This window comes from Pseudorasbora parva, chromosome 3 (assembly GCF_024679245.1).
Source record: "Pseudorasbora parva isolate DD20220531a chromosome 3, ASM2467924v1, whole genome shotgun sequence".
NCBI classification, from domain to species: Eukaryota; Metazoa; Chordata; class Actinopteri; order Cypriniformes; family Gobionidae; genus Pseudorasbora; species Pseudorasbora parva.
The window spans coordinates 16,777,961-16,802,520 of NC_090174.1; positions in this window are offsets into that span (position 1 = coordinate 16,777,961).

Consider the following 24,560-nt stretch of genomic DNA (forward strand, 5'->3'; position numbering starts at 1 on the left):
ATAATTAACATTAATATACTGTAATTCATTTTTTTACAGTGTAGGTGAACATATAGGTGCATATATGCACACATATATGTGCATATATGTACATATATGTGCATATATGTACATATATGTACATATATGTACATATAATATAGGAAAACGGCCAATTTTATATATGTCACATATATTAAAAACCTATATCAAATCCTATATTAAAACATATATGTTTATATAGGTTCTTTCCATGTGGGCAAAATCGGAACTATTAAAGTTTTGGATCCACATGCATTTCCAAAGAAAGAGCGGAGCACCGACGACGACGAAAACTTTATTTTGTTGGTCCCCAACAGACATTCTACTGACGTTAAGTAACTTTGCAACTACAATTCAACTTATTCTACTAACCTGAACCCCAACACATAACCATAACCTACAGTCTACTAATACTCTAATTAGTGTTAGTTGACATGCTGTTGAAAACGTACATAGGTAGTAGAATGTTTAAAGTGGAGTATCGAAATAAAGTCTAACCGAAACGTATATTATTATTATTATTATATAAGAAATTGCTCTGCCTCCGTTTTTATTTGTTATTGCAAAGTTATTGTTTACTATATTTATAATTTGCACTTCCTGCATTTCTGTATCTTTTGTTGTTATTTTATAGATACCTATTTATTTGCTTATATAGTATTGAAATAATTTATTTTTTTAAAAAAGTGTATTTATTATTGTTATATAAAGTGCACTCCGTTATATAAAGTACAACAACTTGCACTCCGTTTTCTGTGTTCATTTTTTATTTGTAACCTTTTGCCTTGAAGCATTCCACATTTGTGTTCAACATGTGTTCTCAGGTTGCACTACTTGCAAATAAACACTAAAAAAACATCTGATTGTGTGACAATTCTTGCTTTTTGCACATCGTACTGTTATTACATCTTGTCCGTGGTTGCGCCTCCAAGCATGAAAGCGGTGGAAAGTTAATCCATTTTCGACATTTCCCATGGTGATTATGTGTTGCGCTGTCACACCCCAAAATGCAGCAACGGTTTACCATAGTTGAAATAACGCCAAAATAATCAAATTAAGACACACGACTGAGAGGGAGTACGTCTATAAACAGTGCACAGTAGTCCGAGTAGTAGTAAAGGATGCCATCAACATGGCCGCCACGCCAAGTAATGACGTCATGACGCCCAAGCCCTATATGTGCCTGCAATAACTCACGTGTGCAAGGAGTGCTACAGCGATAAGACCATGTCAGCACTGCAGTCATTCTTCAAGTGAAAACAAGAAAATACATTGCATGTACAGTGATTTATATTGACTGTTTTTAAATGCTGCCTTGAATTTCTGAATGCACGTACAGAAGGACGTGACCGTCAGCAGCAGATTTGCCACGTTTTCACAACAAAACTAGCCCAAAACAAGCCCAATCGCGTCTCCCCAGTCCCACTCTCTAGCGCGTGCGGCAGCCTCCATAGCAGCAAAAGCTCCTCCAGGTCCTAGTGCCCTCCTGCTAGACCGCTATATACATGTAGTGGGTGCGCTGTTGTTACACTAATACAATGAAAAGTAGAATACACAAATAAATTGAAGTTACTTCTTGTTCTGAATAAACAAATCAGTAATGATGTCATAAATCACAAGCATGACACTTGTAAATTAAATACTTTTATATACAGTGTATTAATCTGTAATAAAATTTTACGAAATGGATGATGAAAAATAATCCAAGGAGCTCTACAATAATTGTAGAATTAAAAGACAGCATCAATGGATGTCATGCCACCCCCACTTCATGTGCACAAACGTTAAATCCAAAATTACAATATTTAGGTTACAGCTGCATCTGGGGTGAAAAATTACTGACTTTATTATTGTTATTTTCAGAGCTTTTAATATACTCTTATCATAAAAAGAACTTTATTAACATTTATTTATCTTCAACAAGAATCCTTTTAGTAAGGATACCTCAGAAATCTGAAACCAGAATGAAAAAAAAAATAGTTTTTGCTCAAAATGGTGTTGTTTCCAAACAAAGGGAAAAAATAAACATATATCGGCATCGGTATCGGCATCGGCCAAAATGAGCTGAAAAATATCGGCATATCGGATATTGGCAAAAATCCAATATCGTGCATCCCTAACTGCTAATAATTAATTAAATAATTAATTAGAAAGTGATGGATAATTGTATCTTTTTTATTCTAATCCAATTTCAGAGGAAGAATGCTCTGCACTTCTCCCTGAAACCTGTGGCAATACAAAAATACACTATGCTGGGTTTCTAATTATGTAACTATAATATTGCTCTGCTAATTTTAAATTACTTAATTTTTACTAGATAAAATTAGCAAGATATGCATAATCAATTTTAATAATGTGTATAATAATTTTAATTTAAAATGTGTATAATATTACAACTTGAATCCACTTTTTCTAGGATGAGGTGTTAAGAGATGATGACCCTTCATCATGCTTCATCTTCAAGTAGTTGAATAATGTTATATAATGTGCTTTTTTAACGGCCTGTGCTAACTGTTGCTATTTCAGTTATCAGGAGCGTTGCTTAAGAACATATTGCTTGAAGTTGTTCTTGAAGAAGGAGATGCTGCAAGCCCGGAATTGGTTTGCTCTAGGTTCAGGGATATAGTTGGGGGATAAAAATGGAAAAATCAGGCACACTTCTTATGGCTAGAAATGAAATATTGACATTAAAAAATAAAACCCATAACAAGAACAACACTGATAAAGTTAAATGTTATGTTACTTTTTTTTAAATTATTTTTAAAATATTTTTCCAGAGGGGAAAAACCCTCTGGTGTAGCAAGTTGGAAAAATACATCTTCACACTACAAACAGCTCTAATGGAAAATGTACTCCATCTCCACTTGTTTGGAGTGCCAGTTTGAGTACAAATGAACACTAGGTACATTTTGTATAAATTGGTGATGAATAAACTAGTTGTTAGTCTAGGTGTGGCATTTAAAAGGAATACTAAAAATAGTAATAAAGTATAATTTACTTATGTCATCGCTTGGAGTTCTGGACACAATTCACTTGCATGGCATGGACCTACAGAGCTGAGAAATTATTCTTAATGTTTGTAATTGTTCAATGTCAACATAAACCCTAGTGCTTATTGCGCTTCTTGTGTCTCCACCAGGTTATGCTGGGAAGGGAAAGCGAGGCGAGCTCCAGGGCATTTATTCAGAAACATTCCACCTTGGATTTCGCTGTGTTACTGCATGTAGATGAATTCCAATGTGCTGCAATAGTGTTTACACAAATAATAAAAAAAACACTAAAAATAATACAATTAATGAGGGACTTGTACATGATTTTATTCATTAAAAAATAATTTATCCACACTGAGATTTCAATTTAATATGTGTAATCTTCAGAAGAACATTAGTCTGCTATTTTAAAAAAATGCAGTAAAGATGAATGGTAACAACAACAAAAGTTTACATTAGCCAACTGTTTTTCATGCATTTACAAATTCACTTCGCTGAGTGCAATTGCATCTCATTGTGATATTGTAGATTTTGTAGCTAATATTGAGAAATAGGCTTGAGTAAGGCCTAAATTACAGCCTTGAATTTAAAACAGCATCCCTTTAAGTATGGCAAAAGGTGTAAGTGACTTCATCATTTACATTTATTGGTAGCCTACTGTTCAGTACCACTCAATGTAAACGATGAAGTCACGTCGAAGCAGTCTGGACACACGATAATAACAAAGACGTAAGAAATTAAACCATGATATAGAACCTGATATTTAATGGTCTCATTTCATTACTGTCGCTACTTCCTGCCTCTCATTCACCGCGGTCCTCGGCCTCAAACGCTTGGGGATTTCTCATAGACTAAAAAGGATTTCCACACACGTTTGTGAAATCCCTCCTACGCGCGGCATAAGCCCCTCCCACTTGCACATTTGTCAAAATACCTCCTACTTGCGGCATAAGCTCCACCCACTTGCTGCGTAAACTCCTCCCACCTGCAGGTCTCCGGGCTGCAGCGATACATACATGAATGCACACCCATAAACACTGCTCTCAAGGTGCAGATCCACTCGTCCGTGCAACACTTCTGTCGCGCAGCGCTCCACTTTTTTCCTATGAGTGACATCAAATGACTTTAATGCGCCCGCATAGCATTCTGGGACGGCAGCTCTGCATTTGAACTGATTTGAACGCAGAAATGACGGGAAGCAGCGCAACATCACGCTTCAATCGTGTCGCAAAAGTGGATCTCCAAGGTCACTGCTGTCACAAGACGAAATCACAATGCTACCAAAGAAGTGTGTTTTTAAAAGAGCGGTCCCAACGATAAAGGTTCACGGTCCTGCTTTGGAAACAGGCGGTGAGTAAAACTGCTTCAAATGTCTGTTGTTGGCTATCGTCGCGTAAGTAAACATCAGTAAACAACACGATCATGTAGTTAATTTATCAATGAAGCATGCAATCTATGGTGTGTGTTTAAATACAGTTGCGCTACTCCATTGTTGTTCTATGTATAACGTTACACTAGTCTGACGTGCAAAACTAGGGACTTTAAAGGGTCATGAAACCCCAAAACACTTTTTTTGAGATGTAAACAGATATGTATAGGCTGCACATCATTGAAAACACTAAGGGTACTCATTAATGGTATTCATATGTGAAAATAGTTATTTTTGCATTTTTCAGAGCGATTTCTGTCTTCCGGTTTGAAAAGCTTAGTCGGAGCAACATCACAAATGCTGACGTCGGCGCAGCCTTTTCGGCCCAAGTATGGGCTGCTGGGCACATGCTGACGTCGACCGCTCCGAGCAATTCTCGATATATATTCATGACATAAAGCTCATTCAGTCCAATCCCTGCGCTGTAGTATGCATACAAGATAATTTAGTTAATATGCATGTACAGTCACTTCTGTCAGGCTCGTCTTACATCATTATTGTAGAGATATGGTGGGGAAGTTTTGGAAGCAGCGTGCGGAAAAGTCACGGAGGAAAGCTAGACGTTGTGCTGATACGAAGTAACGTAAAGGGCGCCGAGCGAGCTATAACCGGCGCCGTCTGTGGAAGCCTTTGCTACAAAGGCTCGGTAAAGTAAAATTCACTTTAAGGAATTTTGAGGAATCACTTTGAGGAATCGCACGCCGAACCTGCAAGCGTTGACTATCTATGTCAGGAGTGCAAAATAACCAATCTGTAATCTGTAGGCTATTGAACAAAAGCCACGTCCTCTCCGTTTTATTTATCGTCACAGCCATGCACTAAACCGCATGTGTTCGGACTCTTAGTGAAACAGTGTGCATATTTGGACAAATATAGATTTAGCTGCTGAGTGATAGACAGCGCGGATCGTCACGGCAACCCAGCGCGCGTCGCTCTGCTTCAGATGCGCGGTCAAGACTAGCCTGAAACCCCTTCGCTTTTACCCCGATCTAGAATTACACATCTCTGTCACATCGCATGTTGGGTGGTTCACGTTCTCTTATCACGTCGGCGCGTTGTTCATCTTGCCAAACAGCGTGCATATTTGGACAAATATAGTTTTATCACGTTTGCAAAATATTTCGTCATGCAGAATAACATTTATTTTCATTTCTCACTGAATTATGCTGGTTTGAAGAGCTGAATGATTTGCGATCTCTGCTGCACGCCACTCATAGCTCTCTCATTCGCTGTACTCATCCCTCATTTAATCTCACTCTGGTAAACAATGCCAACGTGAACCAAGAACATGTCTCAGAACCTGTAACTGCTGCTGTTGGTATCGCTAATCTTAATGCACCTACTGACACTCCCCTATTTATGCAAACATTCCCTCTTTCCACACAATACCATCCCACCTTTTCATAGTCGACCACTCCCCTTTTAACAAACTTTTTCAAATCGAAGGTGTGAAAAAACACTGCTGCAGCAGGGGGGTTTCATGACCCTTTAAGCAACAGCCACTGATGGAACGGCAACGGCATTTTGACGTTGTATTGCGCATGCGCGACTTAAACTTAAACTGTCTACTACGGGAGAACAGCTGATTTGTCGTAGTCGTTACGACGTGAGAGATTAGGTAAGTAAATGTTATGTTTTATGGTATATGACATTGTAATTTTATAAGTATATGATTGTTCCACTAATCTTTTATTTAATCTGTGTTGATATGTTATAAACATGAGCTAATTTTAACGTTTAACGTTTTTTCCGTTTGTACAAAGATATGTCTGTTGGCAACAACACATCAGGCAGCACTGAGATTAACGTTAGAGATTATGTAAAGTGAACAATGTAAGTATTGCCTAAACATCCTCTTAAAAACATGTTAAATGTACTAATAGGCCTATGCTATAAAATATTTGTAATGTTGGGTAATGGAGATTAACAGATTAATACATTAATTATTCATTGTTATTATTATTATTAGTTATCTAACAAGCCAGTTAAATAGAGTCAGTTCTGGCAGGTCACATTAGTCAAACTCGCATCAGCTGGCTGTCAGCTGATCACGTCTACCTAGGAATACGACATCTATCACCCACTAGCCTACACATTTATAAACTCCTTCAGTAGTAGTCCTATATCAGCAACTATCGTGTTTCTCCAGGGCTCTTTTACCCTCCTCCACCCACAGCTCCTCCTCTCGTCCAGTCAAAATTTGGTATTCTAGTTCCTAGTACAAGGCCAAAAATAACAAAGATTAGAAGAGCAGCGGCACATCAACAGAAACAACAGAGCTTAATAATCTTATAGAAGAAATAACAGAAAAAGAAAGAGCAGCTGAAGAAAACAAATGGAGTGATGAAAATATGAGGAAGTTAGAGACAGACAGGGCCAAAGCAGAAGAGGCAAGGAAGAGGGCCATGGAGAGGGTGAGCCAGACAAAGAGGAGGCTTAGTGAAGAGGGAGAGGACTGGAGAAACAACAAACGTAGGAGAAGGAGTGGGAATGACACTATTGAGTTTTTGAGGGAGAGAAGCCAGACTGAGAGGGTTCTAAGGGAAAAGGAATTGGAATAAAAAAAAATACAAGTTGATGATCAAGCAAAAACAGCACAGGCACAAAGGCAGATGACTGAAATAATGCAACTAATGCAACAACAGAAACAGCAAATGCAGGCAATGTAGACTATGCTACTTCAGCAACAGCAACAGCAAGGACTTTACTTAGTCTCATTGAAAACATGTCAAAGAAATAGTGATTTTATTCTTTCAGTCTTTTTGCAATTAAAAAACATTTATTTATGATTTTACTTGTAAGGCCGCCCGAATCGTCCCAATGGAGGCTAACGATCGGCGGGTGAAGGTCGCTGCGCGTTCGTCTTTTCAGCGGGGAAAAGGGGATTTTATTCCAATTCCTCGTTATCTGACTCCATTTAATGATAATTTAGAATTTGGGTTAGAATGCCAATTGTTTATTTGGTCATTCATTTTTAATAGTTTAAGTACACATTTAATTATTCCGTTTAACCCTTTGTTGAAATTATACCCAACCTGAATAATTCCAGAGCAAGTCAGAATCCATCAAAGTGTAACAATTTATTTAACAGTCAGGTAAATGTATAAAGCCAATTACATAGTCAATTCAAAGGTAATCCATATATAACATCAAATAGTCTGAAGTAAAGAATGAAATGTATACCTGACTTCTGAAAATTACATAATGCTGGCTATTTTGAGACATCCAGCATTACGGGCTGACCGGTTTAAAGTGTCAAGCCCTGAGCTCTTTGCAACATTTCCTTAAATACCCAGAAACAAATGCACAGACTCTTTGAAGTGTAAACACTGGTTCTCAATGGGAATTTGCATTGATCAAGACTTGTGTTGATGTAAAGGCCAAATGGCTGAAAGCCACACCCACCAAACTAATACAAAATATCTCTAAACTCTTAAAACATTGATTATCTTTTGATTAACTTCTGTGGTGATGAGATTTTAGTACCAGTCGCACTGAGACATTTCAAATGATATCAAACACATATAATACTGTATCGTGTGGATTGACATTGTAAGAGAGAGATTTTGGGTGTATTTTCAGTGATCTCAGCATGAGAGAGGGAAGGAATTGGGGGAGAGAAGGGTCAACAGGGAAAGATGTAGATTAGCTGATACTGAGGTGAGACTTGCATCTCCAGTGGTGCGTGAAGGACAGTTTAGATGTTAATCTCCGTTATTTTCTCAGAGAGTCCTTGTTCCTCATTCAGACAATTCGGCATCTACTAGTTTTTTCAGTCTTACATACTCATAAAACATTTTATCGTAAAATGATTGTTAATGAAATATAAAATCTGTTAACATAAAATATAAAAATTTTAATACAATTTTGTGCGCTATGTATATTGTGTGTTTGTGTACTTAACTAACTATTTTCTATTTTTGTTAATATTACAATAATAAAATATGTTATTATAAAATGTCTCATTCTTTTTCAATTCTGTTTATATTGTGTGTTACTTATTTATTAATTAATTTGTTAAGTTACTTATTTATACATGCATAAGTAGCACCGTATAGATATGCATGCTACCTCATGAAAAATAGTCACGAATGTGTGGAGGATCCAAGTTAAAAAACTGTGATGTCTGATTACCGTATAGACAATTCAGTGCATTTCTTAACAAAGCAGACACAACATACAATTTTCCAACACTACTCAAACCAATTTTTAAATTCTTTTTGAAGTCCATGAACTTGAAATAGTTTGCTGTGTCCCCAAACATCCATTCCACAGACACCCTGACTTCAATCATTCTTTTGTTGAATTCCATCATCTGAGGGGTGAGGTGGACATGTCTGAATGGGGCACATGCAGTGGGTATGCTGGGTCGCCGTACACACACATTGGATGACCATCTACAGACATGGCATGATGTTCCAACAGTGTCAGTAGTCCAGATTCTGCCAGCATTCCTGAGTCATGTTTCTTTCCCTTTTTAAAACACACACTCTTTTTGTGTGGGGCGTGGTCTGAACAGAGGGTGAACTCCCACCCCAGGAGGTAGTAGCGAAGGGTGAGGACGGCCCACCTGATGGCCAAACATTCCTTTTCTATGGTGCTGTACACCGTCTCTCTCATAGAGAGCTTACGAATGATGTACAGCACCGGCCATTCCTCACCCTCCACCTCCTGGGATAGGACGGCGCCCAACCCCCTGTCCGAGGCGTCTGTCTGTAGAATAAAAGGGAGAGAAAAATTAGGAGCCTGTAGGAGCGGACCACCACACAGAGCAGCCTTTATCTGGGTAAAAGCCTGCTGGCACCGCTCCGTCCACTAAACCGTATCTGGTACCTCCTTTTTAGTTAGATCAGTCAGCGGGCTAGCGAGGTCCAAATAATTAGGCACAAACCGTCTATAATATCCCGCTAGCCCTAGGAACTGTCTAACCTCCTTTTTGGTCTTGGGCCTCGGAGAAGTCGCAACTCCCGCCGTCTTATCAATTTGGTGACGCACCTGCCCATGACCCAAGTGGAAGCCCAGATACCTTACTTCTACCCGCCCAACCGCACACTTCTTAGGGTTGGCGGTCAGCCCCACCCTCTTCAGCGACTTCAGAACAGCACGCAGATGCTGCATATGACGCTGCCAGTCCGTACTGTAGATGATAATATCATCCAGATACGCAGTGGCATATGCAGCGTGCGGCCGGAGAATCCTGTCCATCAGTCGCTGGAAGGTCGTGGGGGCCCCGAACAACCCGAACGGAAGCGTGACAAATTGGTGCAATCCGAACGGCGTGGTAAAAGCGGTCTTTTCTTTGGACATTGGAAACAAAGGGATCTGCCAATTTCCCTTCGTTATGTCCAGTGTCGAATAAAAACGAGCGGTCCCTAGCCGATCAAGCAATTCGTCTACCCTTGGCATTGGATACGCATTTTGGATACGCATTTTGACACTGCGTTGACTTTCCGATAGTCCACACAGAATCGAACTGAGCCGTCCGTTTTGGGCACCAAAACTATTGGGCTCGCCCAATCACTGTTGGACTCTTATATTACCCCCATGTCCAGCATCGCCTCTAATTCGTCCTGTACTACATTTTTTTATGCTCCGGTAGTCTATACGGCCGACTGCGAACAACCACGCCCGGCTCCGTCTCAACATGGTGTTGGATGAGGTCAGTCTGACCCGGTAGGGGTGAGAACACGTCAGCAAACTCGGCCTGTAGATGTTTCACGTCAGTGAGCTGCGAGGGTGAGAGGTGAGGGTTTTGTCTGTCTTGAGCCTGGATCAAATTCTCCATTGATAGCCGCCCCAAAGTGTGGAGTTTTGCTCTTAGGTCCATGACATACTGAATTTCGTTCTTACTCACTGAAGGCCCGTCCTCCCAAGCTTCCCTAAGGACATCCAGCACCCCCCTCGGCTGGCGCGCATAGAGTAGCTCGAAGGGGGAAAACCCCGTGGAGGCTTGGGGGACCTCGCGAACAACGAACAACAGAGGTTCAAGCCATCTATCCCAATTCTTGGCGTCTTCGTGAACAAACTTTCGAATCATGGATTTTAACGTGCGATTAAAACGTTCCACCAGAACATCTGTTTGTGGGTGATAGACGCTGGTACGGATCGCCTTAATGCCCAATAATTCGTATAGTTCGCGGATCGTCCGTGACATAAACGCTGTGCCTTGATTGGTGAGAATCTCTTTCGGGATTCCCACCCGGGAAATTAATGAAAACAGAGCGCTCGCCACACTTTTCGCCGAAATAGTGCGGAGAGGAACTGCTTCGGGATATCGCGTTGCGTAGTCCACGAGAACTAACGCAAAGCGATGTCCCCGTGCTGACCGTTCCAATGGCCCGATGAGGTCCATACCAATTCTTTCGAAGGGGGCCTGCATCAATGGAAGGGGGCACAATGGTGCTTTTGGGGTGGCCGGTGGGTTCACCAACTGACATTCACGACAAGACGCACACCACCGGCGTACATTCTCGTAAATGCCCAGCCAAAAAAATCGGGCCATGAGGCGGTTTAATGTATCCGTTTGTCCTAAATGTCCCACCATCGGATTAGAATGAGCCGTCTGGAAAAGCATTTCCCGGCGGCTTTTCGGTACTAACAATTGCGTTGTATCTTGTTTTGACTGGGCGTCTTGGACCACCCGATACAAGCGGTTATTTATAACTGAGAAGTAAGGATAGGAGAGCGGCTGTTCAGGGTGGACGCGGTGGACGTCAATGGAACGGACCTGATCAAATGCGTTTTTAAGTGTCTTGTCCTGGGATTGTTCCAAGGAAGAGTCATCGCGCTCTGAGAAGATGGGCGGTTTTCATCGCGCTCTGTTCCCCCGGAACTGCCCCCAGCGGTCCCGAATCCACCTCGCCCACCTGAGCGCCCGCTATCCTCCTATTTCCTTTCTTCCCCCAAGAGGCATCCACACATAAGTGCCCTAATAATTTGTTAAACGCTGGCCAATTCGTCCCCAGAATTATTGGATGCCAGAGGCACGGGTTAACTGCAACCTCAACACTATGCGTTTGTCCCCTAAATTGGATATCCACGGGCACCAACGGATAGTTCCCCACTTCCCCATGCACACACCTCAGCTTAACCATGCGGCTGTTACCCAATGCCCTAGGCGGAATCAGACTTTGATGGATGGAGGTTTGGTTACACCCCGAATCCACCAAAGCCTGACAGGTACCCCCCTTGATACTCACAGGTATCTGGTACAGGCCAGCTTGATCGGGGGCGGCTTGTGGCGCGTCGGGGACCCGGACCAGCATCCCCACATCCATCATAGGACACCGATCAATGAAGTGTCCCGGGTCCCCACAGCACCAACAAGCCGGCCCAAGCCTCCCCGCCGCCCTAGTGGCTGGAAGTGGGTCCAGCAATTGCCGTGGAGAGAGTGAAGGGGATAACGACCCCGGAAGTGGGTCAAGGTTTCCTCCTCCCCTGGGTGCCGGTCTGGGTGTTGCCGGTGCCTCGGCCGCGCCCCCCGTTCTCCACCTCGGCGCTGGCCAGGGCGGCACCCCGGCTCTGGACCTGGGAGCGGGGACAGGTTTAGAGGGAGAAAGGGCGGGGGAAGGAGGAGAGAGAGACAGAGAAGATAGAGAGAGAGAAGCCGCTGGCAAGGGCTCGCCGACCCCGTGACACGCCACCATCTGGTCCTCCGCCAACTGGATGGCCTGGTCCAGCGACGCCGGTCTTCCTCAGAAGCCGCACGACGAACTATTCCAGCACCACACGATTGATGACTCCCTCGACGTCGCATTCGCCGGCCATCAGCCACTTGCGGCACGAGTCCCGGAGCTGGTGCGTGAACACGAAGGGCCGGCCGGACTCTTCAAGTGCCAGGGTCCAGAACCGCTGGCGATGCTGTTCCGGGGTCCTGCCGACCCGCTGTAGGATGGCACGCTTGAGGTCGTCGTACACCAGGAGGTTCTTGACTGGCAGTTGGTGGGCGGCTACCTGCGCTTCTCCAGATAATAGGGGCAGGAGCCACATTGGCCAGTCATCCTTGGGCCAATCCCGAGCCTCGGCGGACCTCTCGAAGAGGTCGATGAACGCCTCCGGGTCGTCCATCGGTCCCATCTTCGAGAGCGAGATGGTGGCGGCCGAGTCGCTGGCGGGTCTGGGACTGGCCCGAACCTCCCGGTCCATCCAGCTCCGGAACAGCTTGCGGTCCTCATGCTGGGCCTGGAGCACCTCGAACCTCTTTTGCTGCTCCTCCCTGACGGCCCGCAGATCTTGATATGTTTCTTGGTGGAGGCCCGCGAGCGATTGCACAATGTCTGCAAGTAGGGTGCGTGACAGAGTTTCCATGGCGGCGTGAACACTTCTTCCTCCCGGGTTTCGGGCACCAGTGTAGTTCGAGTGTATGTGGGGAAGGAAGAAGGCGGGGTTGGCGTGACTGGGACTCATAACTTTTATTGCTTTCGCAAACACAAACAAAACACGCGCTCGAGGGCGCATCAACTCATCAAACTTTAAGCACAGTTTTTAAACTCTCCACACTGCTGTCTCTCTCCAGGCAGGCTGCACTCCGAGTCCCAGTCCAAACTCTCTCTCCTTTGTCTCTCTCTGCAGCGGCTTTTAAGCCGTCTCTTCACGCCAATTACTGCAATCAGACACAGGTGTTATTCATTTGCACTTGACCCACTTACGCCCCGCTCGGCTCCGCACTCTATCTCCCTCTACCGATCCCGCAAAACCACGCCTCCCCTGCCCCAATTATTAGTTCATATTAACTAATTCAGTTATTTTAACTTTATTGTAAAGTGTTACCAGAATCATGTATGTAAGGGTGGGCACATCGATACTGCGGATACTCACAAGCTACTTACAAGCTACTTATTTACACCTAAACCTACCCATCACACACACACACTGTCACACACACACACACTGCCCCTAAAACTACCCACCACAAGAAATATTCTGCATTTTTATATTTTCAAAAAACATAATTTAGTATGTTTATAAATCTATTTACCTTGTGGACACACACACAGCCATTCAGACACATTTTGAACACTGTGATGTGATGGAAATATTTTATATAACTACTCAGAAGTAGTAAACTGGTTATTTAACATGCAACTACAGAAAAATGCAGACTAAGGATGTTCAGGTCAAAGACCACCCAAAAAGGTGCTCTGCAGCACATTTTGCATTTTTTTTTTTAGATTTAAGAATATCTGAATTTAAAAGCGCGCCCTACCCACATACATTGGAGTAAATTGATAAAAATGGTCTCATTTTACAGAAAAAAAATCTTAATTTTAACACAGTGGTGGAATATTGCATATATTATATTGTATCTATTCACAATCTTATGATAAACATGTATAAAAAATAAATATTTTGATTTATTTTTAATTAATTTGTTATTTAAAAATCTATATTTTTTTGGTCTCCAAGCTTTCTGGAAGTTTCTTTTGATTCTATAAATTGGCACTTAACAGGGCAAAAAAGAATTTTATTGATATCTCCATGCAAATAAAAGTTATTGAGATTTATCTTACCAAAGTGCAGGCCCGTGCACAGACATTTTGAGGGGCAGTGGCCCAAACCAAAAAAAAGGGGCACTAAGTGGGTGGGTTCTTGTTAATACAAATGATCCAGGTGTTAAAAATATACAATTAAAAGAGAAGACAGCACACACTCTAATATATGTCTACTTTATTGTAGATGTTTTATAGAACATCACAATTACACATTGCTGATGATAATAATAGAAACCATTTACTGTTTTTCATTTAGATTTTTACCCGTTCCATTGCAGCAAACACGGTCCTAAAAGATCTTGATAACCTCATCTTTTATGATTCATGTCACAATTGTACATTTTTGACAAAAACAGAAACTATTTACTGTTTAACATTTAGATTTTTAACCTGTTCCTTTTACAGCAAAACCTTTCTGTTTGGTACCATGTTCTGAAAGATCTTGATAACCTCATCTTTTATGATTGGGATGTCTTTTTAAATGGCCAGAAGCAGAAGATCAGAGAGTCGTTCTTGTCCACACACATTACGAAGTTTAGTTTTCACCAGCTTCAACTTTGAGAATGAGCGTTCAACAGTGGCCGTTGAGACTGGTAGTGTTGCAAAGATTTTCAGCAGCTTAAAAAGTGTTGGAAACACAACATGAGCATCAAACTCCTTGAATGTTTCCAAAATTGCATGGACACTTTTTTGTGAGCATGTGTATGAAGAGTGGAAAACTCTAAGCTCAGTTCGCAGCTGTTCCTCCTCCTCTTGACATCCGTAAAAATCACAGAGAGTATGGGCAGCATTAAGTGCTTCAGCATCTGCAGTGTCTTTCCACTTTGCTGGCTCAATCAAGCAATGCAGCGACATCACAATTTTGTCAGTATTCCCTTTCCCTTGAAATCGCCTGTGGAGTTCCTGAATCAGGGAATCCAAAAACGTGAAGTACATCCTTCCTCTATAGTACTCCTCTAAAGTCTGTGGCTGGTGGTCCTCTGTTGCTGATGTGGAGCCAAACTTAAACTTTGTTGGTACTTTTCGCCGTCTTGCTTGTCCTGGAATTTCTTCAAGGGATCCCCTGGTGTTGAGACTTGTATGGCTTAATGTAACATAAATGATGTCTCTTACTGAATTATGTAGTAGAAAACCCATGAAAGATCTACATTATTTAAAAAATCGATTTTATATTTGGACCATGGGCGGCGCCATTTTGTTTGCGTTCTAGGTTGATGACGTAGAGTGGTTGAACTCCTCAATCAGCTGGCATTACCCGTAGCTATTTTTACCACAACGCAACTCGAAAATTGTTTCAGAGTTAAACAAAACCAATGAATTCCTTTGTAATTATACTTAAAACACACTCAAACATACATGTGCACACAAACTCACCTACACAAGTCACAAACAGATCGGCGGGCGCGCACACGACAGGCTCTGTTTCAATCGAGATGTTGGGCTGCTCAGTCTCCACGACAGGGGCTGAATCTGAAATCGACCCCCTATACCCTTAAATAGGGCATTATTTGAAGGGACGGACATTTGTAGTGTTGTCCGACACCATAGTGGACATGTTCGAGTGCAGTCATTCAGTCTCACGTTCCACCGCAATAACGAGTGTACAGCCGATTTACACACAGCTGTCCGACTTCACGGACTCAAACATACATGTGCACACAAACTCTCTCTCTCACACAGACTCACACACACCCCAACAGATCGCCGCGAACACACACACACACACACCCCAACAGATCGGCGCGAACACACACACACACACACCCCAACAGATCGGCGCAAACACACACACCCCAACAGATCGGCGCGAACACACACACACACACACGCACGCACTGCGTGCGCGCATACATAACCCTCAATCTATTCCCTGTGTTGATCCTAGATAGACTGTTGAAAGTAGATTAACTGTAATGCCTATGTGACCAGCAGAGGGAAATATCTAGGTAGGACGATGGGATAAAGTAACGTGAGGAAGAGAGGCAGGATGTTTTGGTGATGATGCATGCGATTGAGACAGAGCAGTCTGTCGCTGACCTAGGTGTGTGCGCGCCCGCCGATCTGTTTGTGACTTGTGTAGGTGAGTTTGTGTGCACATGTATGTTTGAGTGTGTTTTAAGTACAATTACAAAGCAATTCATTTGTTTTGTTTAACTCTGAAACAATTTTCGAGTTGCGTTGTGGTAAAAATAGCTACGGGTAATGCCAGCTGATTGAGGAGTTCAACCACTCTACGTCATCAACCTAGAACGCAAACAAAATGGCGCCGCCCATGGTCCAAATATAAAATCGATTTTTTAAATAACGAAGATCTTTCATGGGTTTTCTGCCACATAATTCAGTAAGAGACATCATTTATGTTATATTAAGCCATACAAGTCTCAACACCATGGGATCCCTTTCAGGCACATACCTCTTGTCTCTGCTTGAATGGTAGCATTGTGATATATCTCTTTGAATTGCTCTTCAGTCCTCAGTATGTTCAGTCTGCTATTGACTCCATTTACAACAGTGTATGCTGCTGCCAAGTCCAGGTCTTGTCGCTGAAGAGCATTTGAAGCAACTGCTGTTTCCATGAATATTGGAGTTGTTATCTCCAAGCAAAGAATAAACTGAAAGTTAATGCTGTGCAACAGCATGTTTGCTTCCCCTGCAGCTGGATCAGGTGGCTCAGACTTTGTCAGATCTTCCAGGAATTGCACAACTGCAGGGAGGCATTTTCTGAGAGTCCTGAGGGCCATTTCCCTGCAGCTCCATCGGGTGTCTAAGAGCTTCTGTAGCTCAAGGGCACGCTGGCCAGGATTCATGGCTTGCTGTGTTTGAACAAAAGCTGCATGTCGCTTTGTCGAGTTGGCAATAAAAGTTTTAAGTTTTTCAACTACTGTAAAAAAACTGACAAAGTGTATGCTTGCCTTTGCACTCTCTACTAATACAAGATTCAAACAATGAGCATGGCAATGAACATATAATGCCTTTTCATTTTGCTTTAGTATTCTGGACTGTAGTCCTTTGTAAGGCCCACTCATGTTGGCTGCTCCGTCATAACCCTGGCCATGGATGTCCTCAACTTTCAGCTGGTTCTCCTTCAGCAAGTTCATCACTACGTTTTCAAGCTGTTCTCCTGTTGTTGACTGAACACCACAGAGCTGAATGAAGCGCTCCTTTATGGTCATGTCATGTACATAACGCACCACAAAGCACACCTGTTCGATGTGTGATACATCAGTTGTCTCATCAAGTAAAATTGAAAATATTGATGCTTCCCTCACTTCCTTCAATATGACCTGTTTCACGTAAATAGCCATTGCTCTTATTAGGTCATTTTGTATTCGGTTTGAGAGGAGAGACACCTGAGGTTTTTGACGTGATGCTTGTTTTTCCTTGATGTTGTCAAGATGAAGTTTAAGGACACTGTCATATTGGCCAACCAACTCCACAAGCTCTAAGAAATTTCCTTTGTTTGAACTTGTGAGGCTTTCATTGTCACCTCTGAATGCCATGCCTTGTTTCGCCAAGTACAATACGATATCTATTAATCTGTAAATAATCTCCCTGTTGTTTTGCCTTTCTCTTTCTTTGGCTGCTTGGATTACAACATTAGCCTTTTCTAAAGCTGTATCCAATGCATTTCTTTTAAAGGCATTCCACCGAATCATGCCTAGCATGTGTGACTCTGTCCTGCTATGCTCCTTCATTTTCCCCTTAGCCTGCTTCCACAGATTTACCCCCACTGACTTCCAACCTGTCCTGCTCTTATACTTTTCATCATTCATGAAAAGCCTGCAGCTGAAACAGTACATTGCATCATTCTCAGGAGAATACTCTAACCAGGGATGGTCTTCATACCACTGTCCCTGAAATGAACGCCCTTGTTTGTTTTTTGGGAACGGCAAAATTGGACGACAGGGTCCTACTGAATTTGAAAATTTTTTGAAGGCCACATTATAGGTTATATTGTATTTCTTTACATGGGCAGGATCTGATGGATTTTGTAACTGAAGCAAAAACTCAAAGTCTTCTGGCTCTTTCTCGCTTGTGTACATGGCTGTGGCTGCCTCACTCTCCATATCTTCCTGTTCTGTCTCTGTCTCTTCTCTTTCTGTCTCAATGTATCGCCTTTCTTTCTCAATCTGAACATTTTCTGTCTCTGGTTCATTTCCAAGGCTTTCACTTTTACTCTGTTTAATTGACTCTGAGGTAGTGTCATCTTAATATAGAGAATGAAAAACACACCTTTTACAATCATATATTAAACACAATTGTTAGGCTTAGTGCTAATTCAATTTATGTTGTTGTATTGAAATTACTTTTCCATTCAAATAATTGAATGTCTATCTTTCTTTTAATCACACTTTCTAGCATATTCCTTTACTATCAGCCAGTTTAACAGTCTTACCTGTACCTGTTTGATTTGGCTGCTCAGTGGGCTCTCCTTCACTCTCTGAGCCTGCCTCTGCCTCATCTTCAATAGAAATTATTAGACATTTAATTTATTATTATACAGCATAGATCTAAATTATACACAGTACACCATGCTAATATACAACTCATTTAGAATATTCATATTACCTTTTTTTAACTATTTATAGGCTTACTATTAATATGTTCCTAAATAAAATATTTATAAATAGCCTATGTGTTATAGATTACTAATATCAACTACGACAAGTGGATATAATAGGAAATATACTTAATTACAAGAATTAAAGTGTGACAAACTGTCTGCAAAATATTCTATATGATGATTTACCTGCTGGCTTGCTGGAGCTTTGAATCCACGTTTGTAGTGTTGAACTGCCTTTAGCAGCCTCCCTTCGCTCTTTCTCTCTCTGTCTCTGTCTTCTTTTTTGTGAAGGCATTGTTTTTTGTCTACAAATTGTGCGAACAATAGCAAATATGGTCTTACTTATATTAGATCTGATCTGACTGGTACAATAATTTGATTAGACGAGCATTCTAATTATAAGAATGTGGGTACAAGTTGTTAGCACTATTAGAAGACCAGGACCAAGACATTACCGACAGAAATACAAAAACAAACTACCAAATTACTAATTCTGTGGATCAACCAATGTCTGTAATGCAGTGCATCTAAATGTGATGACCTTCGTGAACTGTCGTCTCCACTCTTCAGAGAGCAGACACGTGTGTGTGTGTGTGTGTGTGTGTGTAGTGTGAGTGATGCTGCGGAGCGAGCGGGAAAACCCGGAGCGGATTAACGTAGTCAGTGGATCTTTAGCGGAGTGTTTCAATTATTTCAACCTATTTCAACACAACGAGTGTTTGCTTTGACGCGCGGCTGGGGGGGTTGAGAGGGGCACTTCAGCCAATGAGGGCAAAGGGGCAGTGGCTCTAGCCACCGGGCCACCCCCCTGTGCACGGCCCTGCCAAAAGCTAGCTGTGTCCCAAAGTGAAGGGTGCGCACTTCGAAGGCCATGCACTTCGAAGGCCAGACCAGGCCACGCCTTCAAAGTGCACGAAGTGCACGAAGGGCGAACCGAGGGACAGGGTTGCCAGGTCTGAATAATAAAACCCCTCCAATTGTTATTCAAAAGTATCGGAATCACAGCCAGAATGGGCCAAAATATCCTAAAATGCGGGGCGCGGGCAGTAGAAATATTGCTTAAGTAAAGACAACTTAAACTGTGGACTATAGGCTACAAACACCCCAAAGCAACAGTAGCCTAAATGCAACCCCATTCCAGACTTGGCAACAATGAACCAAAGCGCCGTTAATGGAGCAGGTTCTGACAACTGACAGCGGACGTTCGTGAGGAGATTTAAAAAGAGAAAAAAAAAAATATATATATATATATATATATATACTTTTTTTTAGCTTTCTATTGGGTTTTGACATGCTTCAAAGCCTGCGACGATGGGCTGGACCATAAGCATGTAAATCTGTAGCCGGTTAAATATTGTCAAATTGCAAATATTAGTTAACAGTTTATTTCTTATGTTAAATGTAACTGTTACAATATATTTTAAACATTTAGCCTATATACGTCCATGTTTTTTTTTATGGCATGCCATGCAGCCGTCGACCGATTCGGCCCGCAAAGCTGCGGACAGTGAAAATATGCCCTGATCATCCCAGAAGATGATGTCCCGCAGGCCTTACCAGAGTCTCTATTGTGCATTATTCCCCATCCCGGTCCAGCTCCAGCTTCTCCCGCTCAGCTCAATGAAAGTGTAGAAAAGTGTTTTCTTCTGGTTTGGCTGATAATAAAAAATTGTTGTTTCTAATGTTAAACTTAAGTTATTTTATTGGTCTATAAATAGGCTATAGTTGTAAAAAGCCTACGTAGGCTAATAGACCAATTTATTTTCATTTACACATTTTAAATTACATGACAAGAAAATATATGTATAAACATAAATGTGTTTAATGTAGCTACAAATTATAACGTGCATTACAAAAATAAACAATAGCTAGAAAAACCACTTCTCTTTAATTTAGCCTACGTTTGAAGTTAACGAAAATGAACAATAGACAGCAGTTCGTTTAATTTACAAATAACTTGCATAAAAAATAATAAGCTAGCCATTTAAATTGTTCTGTGTCGGCTACGCATTCAGCCTTTGGAGGATCGATGTTTCGTTGACCGTTGTCAGTGAACATTCATTCATTCATTCATTTATATATATATATATATATATATATATATATATATATATATATATATATATATATAAATAAATAAATATATATATATATATATATATATATATATATATATTTATATTTATATATATATATATATATATATATATATATATATATATATATATATATATATATATATATATATAAACTTTATTTTAGCAGCTAAGTCAGCAGTTTTCGTTTGTTTGTATTTTTTCTTATAATTCTGAGTGACAGATGTCACATTTGATTTAGCCTATTTTTCTGTGATATTTGTTTTAGTTACGGTGTTGACATAGGCTACAGCAGGCTGTAAGAAAAATAAATGATTGCACGGACAATTCCTATCCAGTGTCTCTCTTTCTGTAAGGGAAATTTAAAAGATAGATTCTGGAAACAACATCTAAATTTAGCTGGGTCGGGAATAAAATAATTATAGCGGGTGAGCACGGAGTGAATTTTGCGCGAGCGGAATGGTGCGGTGCGGAATAGCGGGAGCGGGACGAATATACAGCGCCGCGCAGATTATATTTTGAAGGCTATTTAAAGAAAGTGTATGGGGGGGAAAAGAAACAGCGAAAAGGGTGATAATGGACTGATTCCTCTTCTTGAGATAATGGTTGAGAAATAAATAGCATTTAAAAATTGGGAAATTAAAGTTTATCTTGCTCAGGGCAGGGAACTGGGAACTGTGTGAATGCACTAACGTTGAACGTTTTATTTACTTCTAGCGCTTGCGCTGTTGTGTTCAATAGTACCCAGGCTACACTTGAGTTACCGACGTACCGCTACCGTCTTTAACTGGAATCTGATCGAGTGCCGCGGGAATGCGGACCAGTCAAATCCTGTAGTCACCAGTGTGCTATGAATTCTGGGATAGGGAAGGCTGCGAAGTTATGGGAAGGTCCCATCTGCTGTACCCTTCCTTTGCCTGAGAACCGAAGGGCGCCTTTTGAAGTCGCTCATGAATTGCGGCAGCCTTCGTCGCACCGCTGTGACGCAATCGCACTTCAAATGCGGCCTTCAGAGGGTGCATATATATATATATATATATATATATATATATATATATATATATAAAGTAGTAGTATATGCTCCATTTCTCTTTTTAAAATCTCCTCACGAACGTCCGCTGTCAGTTGTCAGAACCTGCTAGTCCATTAACGACGCTTTGGTTCATTGTTGCCAAGTCTGGAATGGGGTCTGCATTTAGGCTACTGTTGCTTTGGGGTGTTTGTAGCCTATAGTCCACAGGTTAAGTTGTCTTTACTTAAGCAATATTTCTACTGCCCGCGCCCCGCATTTTGGGATTTTTCTGTCCATTCTGGCCGTGATTCCGATACTTTTGAATAACAATTGGAGGGGTTTTATTATTCAGACCTGGCAACCCTGTCTCTCGGTTCGCCCTTCGTGCCGCTTCGTGCACTTCGTGCACTTTGAAGGCGTGGCCTGGTCTGGCCTTCGAAGTGCATGGCCTTCGAAGTGCGCACCCTTCACTTTGGGACACAGCAGCTGTGTCCCAAAGTGAAGTGCGCGCACTTCGAAGGCCGCATTTGAAGTGCGATTACGTCATACCTGCACTACGAAGACTGTCCCAATGTGAAGGCTGCACCCTCTGAAGGCCGCATTTGAAGTGCGATTACGTCACAGTGGCACTACGTAGGCTGTCCCAAAGGGAGAGCTGCACCTCTGAAGGCCGCATTTGAAGTGCGATTGCGTCACAGCGGTGCGACGAAGGCTGCTGCAATTCATGAGCGACTTCAAAATGCGCCCTTCGGTTCTCAGGCAAAGGAAGGGTACAGCAGATGGGACCTTCCCATAACTTCGCAGCCTTCCCTATCCCAGAATTCATAGCGCACTGGTGACTACAGGATTTGACTCAATTGACTGGTCCGCATTCCCGCGGCACTCGATCAGATTCCAGTTAAAGACGGTAGCGGTCGGTAACTCAAGTGTAGCCTGGGTAGGCTACTATTGAACACAACAGCGCAAGCGCTAGAAGTAAATAAAACGTCCAACGTGCATTCACACAGTTCCCAGTTCCCTGCCCTGAGCAAGATAAACTTTAATTTCCCCAATTTTTAAATGCTATTTATTTCTCAACCATTATCTCAAGAAGAGGAATCAGTCCATTATCACCCTTTTCGTATATATATATATATATATATATATATATATATATATATATACTTTTTTTGAGCTTTCTATTGGGTTTTGACATGCTTCAAAGCCTGCGACGATGGGCTGGACCATAAGCATGTAAATCTGCAGCCGGTTAAATATTGTCAAATTGCAAATATTATTTAACAGTTTATTTCTTATGTTAAATGTAACTGTAACAATATATTTTAAACATTTAGCCTATATACGTCCAAGTTTTTTTTTTTTTAAGTAGGCCTACTTATTTTTATTCAACTCATCATCTCAGATGCATTTTTTATGGCATGCCATGCAGCCGTCGACCGATTCGGCCCCGCAAAGCTGCGGACAGTGGAAATATGCACTCATCCCAGATGATGATGTCCCGCTCAGGCCTTACCAGAGTCTCTATTGTGCATTATTCCCCATCCCGGTCCAGCTCCAGCTTCTCCCGCTCAGCGCAATGAAAGTATAGAAAAGGGTTTTCTTCTGGTTTGGCTGATAATAAAAATTTGTTTTTTTCTAATGTTAAACTTAAGTTATTTTATTGGTCTATAAATAGGCTATAGTTGTAAAAAGCCTACGTAGGCTAATAGACCAATTTATTTTCATTTACACATTTTAAATTACATGACAAGAAAATATATGTATAAACATAAATGTGTTTAAGCTACAAATTATAACGTGCATTACAAAAATAAACAATAGCTAGGCTATAGAAAAAACCACTTCTCTTTAATTTAGCCTACGTTTGAAGTCAACGAAAATGAACAATAGACAGCAGTTCGTTTAATTTACAAAAAACTTGCATAAAAAATAATAAGCTAGCCATTTAAATTGTTCTGTGTCGGCCACGCACTCCGCCTTTGGAGGATCGATGTTTCGTTGACCGTCGTCAGTGAACATTCATTCAATCATTCATTCATATAAAAAAAACTTTATTTTAGCATCTAAGTCAGCAGTTTTCGTTTGTTTGTATTTTTTCTTATAATTCTGAGTGACAGATGTCACATTTGATTTAGCCTATTTTTCTGTGATATTTGTTTTAGTTACGGTGTTGACATAGGCTACAGCCTGCTGTAAGAAAGATAAATGATTGCACGGACAATTCCTATCCAGTGTCTCTCTTTCTGTAAGGGAAATTTAAAAGATAGATTCTGGAAACAACATCTAAATTTAGCTGGGTCGGGAATAAAATAATTATAGCGGGTGAGCACGGAGTGAATTTTGCGCGAGCGGAATGGTGCGGTGCGGAATAGCGGGAGCGGGACGAATATACAGCGCCGCGCAGATTATATTTTGAAGGCTATTTAAAGAAAGTGTATGGGGGGGAAAAGAAACAGCGAAAAGGGTGATAATGGACTGATTCCTCTTCTTGAGATAATGGTTGAGAAATAAATAGCATTTAAAAATTGGGAAATTAAAGTTTATCTTGCTCAGGGCAGGGAACTGGGAACTGTGTGAATGCACTAACGTTGAACGTTTTATTTACTTCTAGCGCTTGCGCTGTTGTGTTCAATAGTACCCAGGCTACACTTGAGTTACCGACGTACCGCTACCGTCTTTAACTGGAATCTGATCGAGTGCCGCGGGAATGCGGACCAGTCAAATCCTGTAGTCACCAGTGTGCTATGAATTCTGGGATAGGGAAGGCTGCGAAGTTATGGGAAGGTCCCATCTGCTGTACCCTTCCTTTGCCTGAGAACCGAAGGGCGCCTTTTGAAGTCGCTCATGAATTGCGGCAGCCTTCGTCGCACCGCTGTGACGCAATCGCACTTCAAATGCGGCCTTCAGAGGGTGCAGCCAAGGGGGTAATCTAGCGCTCGGAAAGCGTTCCACCCCTA